We start from the raw sequence: 14,504 nt of genomic DNA, 5'->3' as shown, positions 1-14,504 counted from the left end.
CATGTTTTTCCTTCAAAACGCTGAATGAGTTCTTCCACTGTTTCAGGCCTCTGTTGGTCTGCCTCAATCCTCTGATTCATAAGCCTGGCGTCAATACACAGCCTGACTGACCCATCCTTCTTGGCAACGATAATTAAAGGATTAATACTATGGCTACAAGATGGTTCAATTATTCCGTAATCCAGCATAATGTTTATCTGTTCTTCGACAGCACTAGCATATTTGAGTGGAATGGGGTACTTAGGTCCCACAAATGATGAATGGTCATGTACAACAAATTTGTGTTCATATACATGTGTTCTTCCTGGCTTATCACTAAATACATCTCGATGCTCACCTAACATCGAACACAACTGCTCCTCCTGTAATTCACTCAAATTACTTCTCGCCACTGTCTCATACGGACTATCCCTTGGATCCTGTCTTATGCACAAGTGACACACGTCAAAACATCTCCTCTCACTAGGAACACCTTCACTCACCTCCCTAATACCTTTACCAGAACACACGTTATCAACACTTACCTCAGACCCTTCATAATTCACACATACTTGTTTGCTAGTTTTCCCCCAGGACAAACACACACTACCCGAATCAAAGTCTAATCTAGCTCCATGATTTGTAAGCCAGTCAGCTCCTAAAATAACTGAATACACCAGATTTGGCACAACAAGGCATGGTTGAAAGTTACATTCATTTTCAATCGTAATAGGTACCGCTATCATTTTATTTACTCTCTGTGACTTGCTACCCACCGCTGTTATAATGAAGGTTTGCCTCACAGGAATCTCTGTTATATTCTGACTTTCTTTCAGAATTTCCTCGTAAAGCTTGGAGCTAATACATGAGCCCCACGTTGGGCGCCAAAATGAGAACTTCCTATCTGTCTGACTAAGTTTACACACATATAAAACTGCATTTAACTTGGAAAATCTGAATATCTGCATTTAAAATGGAAATTATGAAAATTAATATTCATTAAATAAAATACACACTCGTCGAACCTTGTACTCACACTTACTTGTTACCTGCTTACTTACACATACGTTATTTGAAGGGCGCCAGCTGTCACTCAGTACAGCAATAATAGAATGAGACTCTTGACCATCTCTAGGGTGTGGGGTAATAAGCTTACTTTTGACATGTTCAATTTGAGTATGAAGATCGCTCCGATTCAACTCCATTTCACCTCTAAGGTCAACACACTCTTTATTTACCTTATTTTCTAACTTAGATATTTGATTAGTTACCTCTACTATCTTAGTATCTATTTTATAATTTAGTGATTCACTTAGAGCATCTATTTTCTCATTGGTCACATTAAAATTTTCTTTATTACTGCCAATTAATTCTTCCATTTGTTTCTTATTATTTTCATTACTAATATCAATCATTTGTTCCATTTTATTACTTAGAGAGTTAATCTGTTTATTACAATTTTCATTATTAGTACTAATTAATTCTTTCATCTCTTCCTTACTACTTTCGTTACTACTAATTATTTTTTCCATTTTATTACTTAGAGAGTTAATCTGTTTATTGCAATTTTCATTATTAGTACTAATTAATTCTTTCATCTCTTTATTATTTTCACTACTACTACTACTAAAAAATTCCTTCATCTCTTTCATCTCTTTCTTATTATTTTCACTACTAGTATCAATCTTTTCCTCCATACGTTTTTGACTATTTTCACTACTACTAATTATTGTGGCCATCAGTAAGGAAAATTGATCTTGGTTCATCCCCCCTGGGAGTTCCTTCTGAGTTTCTGTGTGCTTCTCAATTTCTGCACTTTCCTGAATTTCCTCAGAAGGTTCCATCGTATTCACCTGCTCCCTACTCAGAATTTCACCTTGGGTGTCCGCAGAAGCAATGACCTCGTCCTCACATGACTTGTTATTGTCTTCCTTGTCCATCTTTGGTTCACTAGTGATAGTACGCGATCTCAAATTAATTTCCCTCTTCAAATCCCTTGACATATCCCCAAATTACAAATATATATCACAAAATTATACTCCTGACATTTACCGGTAATACTTCCGTTGGCTTTAATTGTGCATACTCTTCCCAGAATGAACCTATGATATGCTGTCATTCAGACCAAGTTCTGAATTTATTCGAGTCCCACGTTGCGTCGACACTTTGTAAACATATTTATTACTAAAAACTAACAGGGTGTGGGGTAATAAGCTTACTTTTGACAACATACCATATAAGTTCTGGGAAAAGGAGATTGGCGTTCGGTTTCCCCATTAATTTTGAGGTTAAGATATTTTACTGTCAATGAAATGAAACTCTGAATTCGTTTGATAGAACAATATATATTCTTTAAATAATATACTATATCAAAAAAATAGTGAGTCTTGTTGCGATAAAACAGATGAGAATATGAAATTATGACATTGCAACTGACAGAAACTAGGCATGAATTTGAATTCTTCTTGACCGGACATTTAACAATTTATACGAAATATTTCCCTCACTGATTCACTTGACTGTACCTTCAACACTTTGAGTGTAATTACGACGTAATCCATTGCTCTGGTGTTTACTGTAGATGTGTCACGCCTAACGTGGTGATACATCCTTGCGACTGCTTCTTCTCCATATCATCTGACTTCTTTGTAAGTCAATATGGTATGACCTCTTGGCAGGTCCAGGGGTGCCCTCTCTGACTCCTTGGTAAGCCTTGCGTCCGCGTCTTCCACTAAGTGACGGACCAACCATTTGGTCTCACTCTCTCAATGACCAATAATGGCTCACTGAGTCTTCAACATCTCTCGTTCACACTGGTTGGCTGACCACTTAAGGCCTCTTGATCTAGTAGACTACTTCACTGTACTGCATCCGTATAAGTAATGACTGACGCTACAATGTGCACCCACCTTATATAGACTTTGGTTGACACAGCTACGTAATCTCCAGAAATAACAATGACATACTCCCACCAACGCGACAGATATTACGCACAGTGGTGAAATAGCCCCGCGGCGATAAGTCCGTGCGCGCATATCTAAATCAATACGATGACATAGCCATGGAGTGGCGATGACTTGGCAGAATCGCCACTAATATTGCACAATGCCCCAACGTCACATCCCATCTCTGATATATACTACAATTCTCACTGTACAGGTATTGAGTGTTATACTACACATACGTATATATGTGTATACATCTAAGAGCAATCTTGCAAGCAACAGGCAATTGCAAAATTGAATAAAACGGATAATTACAATAATAGTACAATATCACAGATAACATAATAATAATAATAATAATAATAATAATAATAATAATATACAGATAAAATCATACAATAATAAAAATACAGATATCATCTTGTAACGGGATTTGAACCGTTACAGTGGTTTTCCACTTTCTCACCGGGCAAATACTGGGGCTGTGACTTAATCATGGCCAAGGCCGCTTCCTTCTCACTCCTAACACTTTCCCGTCTCATCGTCGCCATAAGACCTATCAGTGTCGGTGCGACATAATGCAACTTCTAAAAAGAAAGTGAAGTAAGCTAAAAGACATGAAGACAGTGAGAATGATTCCTACTACAAACAGGTGGGAACAATAGGAGGGGGTTACTCGGAATGGAGGATATAGAAGTTAGTAATGAACTCGATGGGTGAAGTTGCGTGTATATAAATCGATTCCGGTAGAGGGATCATTTGGAGACGAATGGAGGAGAATAGGTTACCTAGAAGCATAATGGAACTTGACTATGGAGAGTAAGAGATACAGAAGGAGACCATGACGAAGATGGTTAGACTCAGTTTTTAATTATTTGAACTCATGTGGGACAAAATCCCGGCACCTCGGAAAACCGTAAAAGTGGTTAGTGGGACGTGAAATGATGATGATGATGATGATGATGATGATTATTATTATTATTATTATTATTATTATTGTTATTATTATTATTGTGGATCGATTGTAAACATAAATGCCTTTGACTGCCTTCAATAACCTTCCTCTCATCTCATAGCCGGAAGGCTAACCATTTAGCCATGAGGCTACAGATGTAGTTGCAGACTGGGGTTTGTGGAGGCGCACAGTTAATTCACAGATGCTTGCAGACTCAATAATAATAATAATAATAATAATAATAATAATAATAATAATAATAATAATAATAATAATAATAATAATAATAATATCTGTTTTACGCCCCATTCACTACATTTTTGTGGTTTCCCAGACACCGCCGTACCCGAAAATTGCCACGTAGGAGTTATTTTATGCGCCAGTAAATCTGGTTTATTTGATAACCTTCAAATACTACTGGACTGACCCTGGATCGAACCAGCCATGTTGAGCTCAGAAGGCCAGCACTTCTCCGCCTGAGCTATTAAGCCCGCCATAACAGTCTATAATGTGTGTGTGTGTGTAATAACAAGCATGACGACGATAGGACCTATCTATTAATCATACAGATCTTTCACCTACAAGAAGGCATTCCTGAACCGATTTTACTTACGGTAAGGTGATCAGTTTCTTTCCATATCTTCTCGGACCAGAACAAAGACTATGTCAGATCTTTGTAGCGCTCCATGAATCCCTCACAGCTTCCCTTGGCAGAGAGAAAGTTCATTATAGTTTTTTATATGACAGTGCGTTTCCGGAGAATGCAATAACAGTGACGGACGGAGAACCAACAATTGAAAGGGAGGCAGCTAGGGGAGATTGTTGATATCTCAGCACTAGGGAGACAGAAGCCACCGGAATTAGTGGGTAAGGAATTAGGGAGAAAAAATCCCGAGTTTACAAAATAAAGAACTAAAAGCTCATCCATCCCAAGGAAAACTTTGTTCGTAGTTCCCCAAGAAAGTTAAAGTATCGATTGAGATTACTGCCTTTATTCCTTTAAGTGCAGACACTTTTCCGTGGTGGTGATGACGCAGAGAATGCGATTATTAGATGATACAAGGGTCCTAACTGCAAGATCATGCATGGAGTTAAAAATAATGATAAAAATAATAACTCTCTCGACGGTATCTCCACCGTGCAAGTGAGCTGCTTCTATGCTGAAGTGATCCTGAAAGATTTGCTGACAGCCACAGAAGCCAGACAGATTAATAATAATAATAATAATAATAATAATAATAATAATAATAATAATAATAATAATAATAATAATAATAATAATAATAATAATGTTATTTGCTTTACGTCCCACTACTAACTACCTTTTACGGTTTTCGGAGACGCCGAGGTGCCGGAATTTAGTTCCGCAGGAGTTCTTTTACATGCCAGTAAATCTAGTAACACGAGGCTGACGTATTTGAGCACCTTCAAATACCACCGGACTGAGCCAGGATCGAACCTGCCAAGTTAGGGTCAGAAGACCAGCGCCTCAAACGTCCGGCCGGACAGATCAAAGGCGATGCACAAAACCAGCATTTCCCAAACTATGCACAATTCTCAGCGGCTCCGCTCGTGGCAGTTTTGAGGATGACAAAAATTAAATTGCTGCTGCGCAGTCAAAATTACCAATTTTGTAAAGATGACCTTTGCAATGCAGGCTGCTCAAAATACTCGGCGAAGATATGGGAAGTATACACACCATTGTTATTACACACAAAAAAACGATGGTTGTCTGTCACAAGATAAAGCGTTGTCCCATTCACTTGAACTTCAAAAGGAAAATTCTTCAGTTTTGAATGACGAAAACGGTTTGCTAGCGGATTATTTGAGTGTTCAGGAATGGTTGTGCAAATTACATGTTACCTGGGAGATGTTTTTTCTAAAATGAACGAATTCAGTACATCCGTACAAGGGAAACGGAAGACTATTCGTCCCTAATGACAAAAGTTGTCACGCTAATTAAAAAACATTTCATTTTACATGAAAAACGTTAACTTCAAACTTTTCAGAAGAATGGTGTCAAATTTATCTAAGAGAAAATGATATGATCATAAGTATGTTCTATACGTTCCTTGGTCACGGCCATCCTTCTTCTTCTTCTTCTTCTTCTTCTTCTTCTTCTTCTTATTTATCTGTTTACCATCCAGGATCGGTTTTTCCCTCGGACTCAGCGAGGGATCCCCCCTTGACCACCTCAAGGGCAGTGTTCTGGAGCTTCAGACTCTGGGTCGGGGATACAACTTGGGAGGATGACCAGAACCTCGCTCAGGAGGCCTCACCTGCTATGCTGAACATGGGCCTTGCGGGCTGATGGGAAGATAGGAAGCGATGGACAAGGAAGAGCGAAGGAAGCGTCGTGGCCTTAAGTTACGTACCATCACGGCATTTGCCTGGAGGAGAAGTGGGAAATCACGGAAAACCACTTAAAGGATGGCTGAGGTGGGAATCGAACCATCCCCACTCAGTTGACCTCCCGAGGCTGAGTGGACCCCGATCCAGACAACACACTACACTACCAACAATCACAGAAACACACAATAATAATTACATAACCATAAAGGGTTGGCGTTAGGAAGGGCGTCACGACATAAAACAGGGCCAAAACAACATGTGCGACACAGTTCACAACCACGACCCCACAGAAGTGGGTAAAGCGGAGGAAGAGAAGGAAAAGAAGATTGTCTCCAGTTCTTGTTTACTATTGTTTCCTTTATTAATAAAAACGAAACAAACCCCATGGCACTACAACCCTTGAAGTGCCTTGGCCTACCAAGCGACCGCTGCTCAGCCCGAAGGCCTGCAGATTGCGAGGTGTCGTGTGGTCAGCACGACGATTCCCCTCGGCCGTTATTCTTGGCTTTCGAGACCGGGGCATCTATCTCACCGTCAGATAGCTCCGCAATTCGAATCACGTAGGCTGAGTGGACCTCGAAACAGCCCTCAGGTCCAGGTAAAAATCCATGTCTTGGCCGGGAATGGAACCCGGGGCCTCCGGGTAAGGGGCCGACACGCTACCCCTACACACGGGGCCGGCTTCCTTTATCTCTCTATATAAAAGAACTTGTCCTGACTGACTGATTCATCATCGCCGAGCCAAAACTACTGGACATAAAGAAATGAAATTTTGGGGATACATTCATATTAACATTTAGGTGCTCGCTAAGGGAGGATTTTTGGATATTCCGTCGCTAAGAGGGTTAAAAGAGGGATTAATTTTTAAAATGAGTGTATCTATATCTCAAAACTTTAAAGGTTTACAGATGTAAACATTGGCATCTAGAATCTCCTTTAAAAATAAAGAAACACGTATTTGTGTTTTCGGAAAATCCCAATAGGAAGGGTAGAAAAGGGTGAAGAATGGGTTGAATGCCTTTAATGAGGCTACTTATATTTCAGAAACTGAAGATATTACATACCTGAAAATTGGGATTTGGGGTCTCCTTTAAAAATAAAGAAACACGTATTTTTTTTTTTGAAAATTCGAACAATGGGGGTGAAAATGGGGGATGAATTTTGAAAATGAGTGTATCTATATCTCATAACTTTAAAAATTTACAGATGTAAAAATTGGTATTTGGAATCTCCTTTAAAAATAAACACTTTTTTTCGGAAAATCCTAATAGGAGGGGTGAAAAGGGGTGAAAAATGGTTGAATGCCTTTAATGAGGATACTTATATCTAAGAAACTGAAGATTTTACAGAGCTGAAAATTGGTATTTGGGATCCCCTTTAAAAATAAAGAAACATGTACTTTTAGTTTTTGGAGAATCCAAATAGTGGGGGGGGGGTGAAAAAGGGGGTGAATTTTTAAAATAAGTGAGTCTATATCTCAAAACTTTAAAAGTTTACAGATGTAAAAACTGATATTTAGAATCTCCTCTAAAAGTAAAGTAACATAGGTCATTTGTTTTTGAAACTCCACTTAAGGGGAACTAAAAAGTGGTGAAATTTTAAAATTTGAATTCCTACAGTATACCTCATAAACTTAACATGTTACAGAATTGAAAAATGGTATATTTTATTTCTAAAATAAAGAAATGTGGGTTTTTTTGTTTTCGGATAAACCACTTTAGTGGGGGGTAAAAGTGACTGAACATGGGGTTGAATTCTTTTAATTAGGATACTGATATCTCAAAACTGAATATGTTATAGACGTGAAATTTGGCATTTGGAATTTGCTTTAAAAGTAAAGAAACATGTATTCTGGGAAAATACAATGAAGGGCGGGCGGGGGGTAGGTGAAAGAATTGAAAAATTAATTGAATTAATTGTTTGAGGATACTTACATCTAATAAAAGCTAAAGTTGTTACAGATGTGAAAATTGGTATTTGGATCTCCTTTAAAAACAAAGAAAAACGCGGTTTTTTTTGGGGGGGGGGGAGTATCATCTTGGGGGGTAGGAGTGAAAAGGAGTTAAACTCCTTTCATGAGGACACATATCTCAAAAACTGAAGGTGTTAGCGTCGTGATAAATGATATTTAGAATATCCTTTACTATTAAAGAAACAAGTATTTTTGCCAGAAAATTCACTTAAGAGGGTTAGTGTGAAAGGAAGTGAAAAAAAGGTAAGTATGTTTATGAGGATACTTATATCTCAAAACTGAAAGTAATAGACGTGAACATTGGTATTTGGAATCTCCTTTAAACAAAAAAGAACGCGGTGGTGGGGTAAAAAGAGAGGTGAGACCAATTGATTTTACCGTTCATAATGTACTTATAAGGAGCCTCCGTAGATCACGCGGCAGCGCGCCAGCTCTCACCGCTGGGTTCTGTGGTTCAAATCCCGGTCACTCCATATGGTATTTGTGCTGGACAAAGCGGAGGCGGGACAGGATTTTCTCCAGGTACTCCGGTTTTCCCTGTCATCATTCATTCCGGCAACACTCTCCAATATCATTTCATTTCATTTGTCAGAGTCGTGCGACAGGCCTCGGCAGCCGGCACAATTCCTATCCTCGCCGCTAGATGGGAGCTTTATTCATTCCATTTCTGATCCGGTCGAATGACTGGAAATAGGCTGTGGATTTTCAATGTACTTATTCTGATCATAAACCGATCATTTTTAACCTTTGCTGGGTTCGTTTTCAAGAGCCATCTTTTCCTTTGTAGAATGTTCCTAGATTACAGTAGATTCTCCTGGCATATAAATAGAAATTTAAACACATTTTAAATAAACGATAGGAATGAGATTGACTGTGCAATTGTTCACCTCTATAGTAAGGTCAGTAATGCACGGAAGTATGTCATTCGTATCGCCAGAAATTCCGCACACTTTCCTAACCGCGACAATGGTGCTGGTCACATTTTCAGCAATTACAATGGCAGCAGATGTAATTTACCGCCAAGTAGCCGCCTTGCATCTTGCTGTGGGGTCAATAATAATAATAATAATAATAATAATAATAATAATAATAATAATAATAATAATAATAATAATAATAATAATAATAATAATAATAATAATAATAATAATAATGTCTTGCACCGTTGTTAAAATGTGCGGACCGCACTGGAAATGTGTCCTGGACGGGTAATGACTAGGAATGCAGTCCGGCCGCGGGTTCAGTACCGCTAAGGCACCCAAGACGACACCACGCCGGATCTCCTCAAGGATTTGATCCATATTAAAAATGCTTATGGGAAAAGATGGCAAAGATTTAGGGATCCAACTGACCGGGTGGAATACCTGGACGTAGCCCGGGAAGTACGAAATCGATTGCTGGAAAGAAAGATTGAAAAATGGGAGGAATTTTGCCGTAATCTCTCAGAAAACGAGTCTGTAACTATTTTTTGATGATAATAATAAATAAAATCATGAATAAAAATATATAAATAAAATTACTCAAAAACTTAATAAAATTAATAAGCATAATTAACCGAAATGTCCGTAGTATGGGCGCCAGAGTTCACCAGAATGGATCCCTCGAATTTAGATAAGAGCATGATAAACTGTATATCCCAGGGCGTGTACATAATGCTGCGTACTGGTACATCTGCTGCAGGCCTTACCTAACCTCCTGAAAACGACTAATTAGGTAGGAACTGCACCTAGGTTCATCAATAACACTGATTCTAAAATAGCTAACTATATTCTTACCAAATTCCGTGCATGAGCACCTCATCAACATACAACATTATACATATAATACACACATAAAATATTGCTGGAAGACTCCATATTTACAACAACAACAATAATGAAAATCGTGGGAAAACGAAAGCGAGAACTAAGCTACCATTTGTAGATGGTCCGATGAACAATGTACATGTATGAAGATAAATACCCTTCACTGTCTCTATATCAATTCGACTTACCGATTCTCATAATCGGCAGTTATCACACCACACAGATACTGTACCTTGTACTACTGTGTTCACATATTTTAACACTTGTTGTAAAGATATATACACACGTCTGTCGATCCTCAACATATAAATTTATGGAAAGTCTGAGATAGCTTTCACCAACATATAATGCTAGGCCGCCACAAGTGCTACAATACTTAATGCGCAAGCACTCTCCACAATCAGCCACTTTCCACAAACATAACAAGACTACGCTCCACGAACGTTTGAAGTCCAGTCCATTGCAGCCGTGTCACTCCAGTACCGTGTATCAGCACCACTTCCTTCCCGTACAGTGCGTCAGTTGTAGTTGTAGTTGTAGTTATCTTCCTTCTCGTTCCTTTACAATCACCTCTACAATCACCCTTACAATGTTCCTTACAATGTCCCATACAATGTCTCCTTACAATGTTTTTCATACAATGTCCTCGGTTGCCGCCGTATGATCAACCTTTATAGACATCAACATCCCCCTCCTCTCAGATGATACGTCTGGATTGGTGCTTGCCAGCCAATCATGGGTGGTCCTCTTCTCAAGCCCAAGCCCTGAACTACTTCTTCCTCCCAAGACAATAACAAACTCTGGAGTTTTACATGAATCATCGAATTTCCCTGGTACAACAACAAGCTCATCTCATCAGGCTGGGATATATATATGACGCATGGAATTACCCGACACAAGTACATCACAACAGACACTGGGGTAGCCATATGACTCATTCAAATTACCAGAGTTATTAAAGCAATGTTTTCCCACTCGTGCAAAACAAATTACTCATACCTACATATGTGGATATCTTCCAGCTTACCAATATAAATGGCAAAATATACAAATGAAATTAATAATAATAATAATAATAATAATAATAATAATAATAATAATAATAATAATAATAATAATAATAATAATAATAAAAAATCGAATACTGACAATAATATCTATAACTTCTACATATAATTCGGGGGTGTGATATATGTACTATCACAAGTCAGATCGCAAATTTTGGCGGATTCTCTCAGAAAACGAGTCAGATCGCGAATTTCGGCGGATTATGTATATAAAACGAAAAGCATCCAATTATAAATTTCAGTATAATACCGTAGCGAAGCACGGGTATCTTGCTAGTTAATCTATATACCTTATTACTCATACTTGCATATATGAATTATGAGCCTCAATGAACACACAGCCGAGTGAGTTGGGAGATGGCAGTGCGTAATTGAGACATTCAAAAACTACGGGCCTGAACCGGTATCGAACCCACCAACGTGGAGTCAGAAGGCTAACACTCTACCGTCTGAGCTACTCAGTCCGGCTAAACGGTATGTGTCACGAGAGATAGCTATGAGTTTACTTTCTGCTGTTAGTATGAATATTGAATTTATAGTTTTCTTCCGCCGCTTTCCGCAGACCCTCATGGGGTCACGGGTGTCCTATTTCACAACCAGATGCCCCTCCTGACGTGGTTGTAAGAAATGTGGCGTGGTGTTGTTTGTGTAAGTGTAACAAGACAACACAGACACCCAGACTCGAATACAGGGAGATTAACTATCCGCGCTTCAAGCCCCCAACCCAGCCGGGAAGCGAATCCGGGACACTCTGAACCGAAGGCCACGACGCTGACCATTCAGCCAAGGAGCCAGACATTGAATTTGTAATTCTAACCGTAAATTATTGCTTGTTCCCGAGTCATCCAATGTATCTGCACTGGATACCTTCCGGGAAACTGCGAAGGACAAAAATATAACCTCAGCACAAAATTCTGAGTATAATGATAATTATAATTTCTTTTTCCCTTCTTATCCTCTCCTTCATTTCAATGGAATATTGAGTGGGGACAGGAAATATCCTTAAAAAGACGCAATTCATGTTTCGCATGCTAAACCAATACCATTCGCTTATTATTTCTGTAACAAAATGGGGTGTCAGACAGAAAGCAAACAATCACAACCCTAGGATCAGTCACCATTGAGAGGTTCCTCTTCTCCCTTATACTCGCACCCGTCTTCCTATTGAACTGTATGTAGGGGAATTATAATGAGTCCGTGCCCGATGCTCGCTCGTCATTTGTCAAAGGAATCCGATCACAACCCTTCGCTACCAGAGCAAATGCAAGTCTTGATTCTTCACGTTGAAGTCCTCTTCAGTCACGACGTAGAGCGTTCGTTTGGTCAGGGCTATGTGTGCTCTGTCAAATGTGTTACACTTCGTGACTTTACAGTCAAAGCATGAAGGGAAACAACGGTCTTCAACCACCTGCAAATATCTAGAGGTTGTGATGCTGATTGTGGTAGTGGTGAAGTACAACTGGGTAAACATCTTCTCTTAACACCAAGCATCATCATCATCTGTTTACCCTCCAGGGTCGGCTTTTCCCTCGGACACAGCGAGGGATCCCACCTCTACCGCCGCAAGGGCAGTGTCCCGGAGCTTCAGACTCTTGGTCGGGGATACAACTGGGGAGAATGACCAGTACCTCGCCCAGGCGGCCTCACCTGCTATGCTGAACAGGGGCCTTGTGGAGGGATGGGGGAAGATTGGAAGGGATAGGCAAGGAAGAGGGAAGGAAGCGGCCGTGGCCTTATGTTAGGTACCATCCCGGCATTCGCCTGGAGGAGAAGTGGGAAACCACGGAAAACCACTTCCAGGATGGCTGAGGTGGGAATCGAACCCACCTCTACTCAGTTGACCTCCCGAGGCTGAGTGGACCCCGTTCCAGCCCTCATACCACTTTTCAAATTTCGTGGCAGAGCCGGGAATCGAACCCGGGCCTCCGGGGGTGGCAGCTAATCACGCTAACCACTACACCACAGAGGCGGACCTTAACACCAAGCAAAAGAGAAAATTGTCCACGACCATTCCTTCGATCAATGAAGGTATCGGCAAAAGAAAGTGAGGGGTTACGAAGGGCAAGACTTTGTCTCGCAAACCCAATACCGTCGGGTTCGGAAGAGAGCAAGATTTGACCAGGAAATTCAAGTTGGGAAGATAAAAAGCGAAAAAAAACCTGTTACAAGTAGGTGGAAGAAATAGACCAGTAGAATCAGCTAGGATCTCCGTGGTTTATTCCACGTTCTCTAAGTTGAAGCCCTTGGGTGGGAGGTGTTAAAAATGGTGAACACATTATCAACGCTTGAATTTTAGTGTGGAATCCACTTTTTCATTTTTTTCTATCTTTCTTTTTTTTCATTCTTTCTTTCTTTCTCTTAATCCGTTTGCCCACCAGGGTTGGCTTTTCGCTCGGATTCAGCGAGGGATCCCACCTCTACCGCATCAAGGGCATGTCCTGGACCGTGAGACTTTGGGCCGAGTAGTTACAACTGAGGAGGGGGACCAGTACCTCTCCCAGGCGGCCTCACCTGCTATATTGAACAGGGGCCTTGTGGGAGGATGGGAATAGACAAGGAAAAGGGAAGGAAGCGGCCGTGGCCTTAAATTAGGTACCATCCCCGCACTTGCCTGGAGGAGAAGCGGGAAACCACCGAAAACCGCTTTGAGGATGGCTGAGGTGGGAATCGAAACCCATCTACTCAGTTGACCTCCCGAGGCTGAGTGGACTCCGTCCCAGCCCTGGTACCACATTTCAAACTTCGAGGCAGAGGCGGAAATCGAACCCAGGCCTCCGGGGGTGGCAGCTAGTCACTTAGTATGGAATGATATTATACTGATATATACTGATGATATTGTACAATATTATACACGCAACACTGATAACCACGCCACTAGGCGTTTTAAAATTTTTTACCGACTTTTTAAATATTCTCTGATGTTATCTCATTTTTGTCGTTCCTTACTTGTTTTTCCCTTTATTTCCTGCGTAAGGACGACACACATACCCAGTCCCCAAGCCAGTGGAAATGACCAATTACGATTGAAATCCCCGACCCGGATGGTAATCGAACCCGGGGTCCCTTGACCCATAGGCCAGCACGCTAACCATTTAGCCATGGAGCCGGACATTTTAAAACAGCATTTGTCATCGTCATCACCACCGTCATCGTCGTCATCACCATCATAATTTGCAGGTGGCACTGCGGGTCTAGGTATTTATTTTAATTTTCATAATGGACATCCCACCATCAAGAAACCTAGACGATTCAGCTTCGAAATACGGCTCTGATATCGTCATCTTAGTTCTGTTACGATTACTTCTTTGAGGAAAAGTAATTTCTCAAAACTATCACTAATTAAAGCCTCTTACAGAGAGGTCCCACGGTTGATTCCCGGCCAGGTCACGGATCTTTACCTGAACCTGAGGGCTGGATCGAGGTCCACTC

Source organism: Anabrus simplex, chromosome 1, assembly GCF_040414725.1.
Source record: "Anabrus simplex isolate iqAnaSimp1 chromosome 1, ASM4041472v1, whole genome shotgun sequence".
NCBI classification, from domain to species: domain Eukaryota; kingdom Metazoa; phylum Arthropoda; class Insecta; order Orthoptera; family Tettigoniidae; genus Anabrus; species Anabrus simplex.
Note: the sequence above shows the minus strand (reverse complement) of the source record.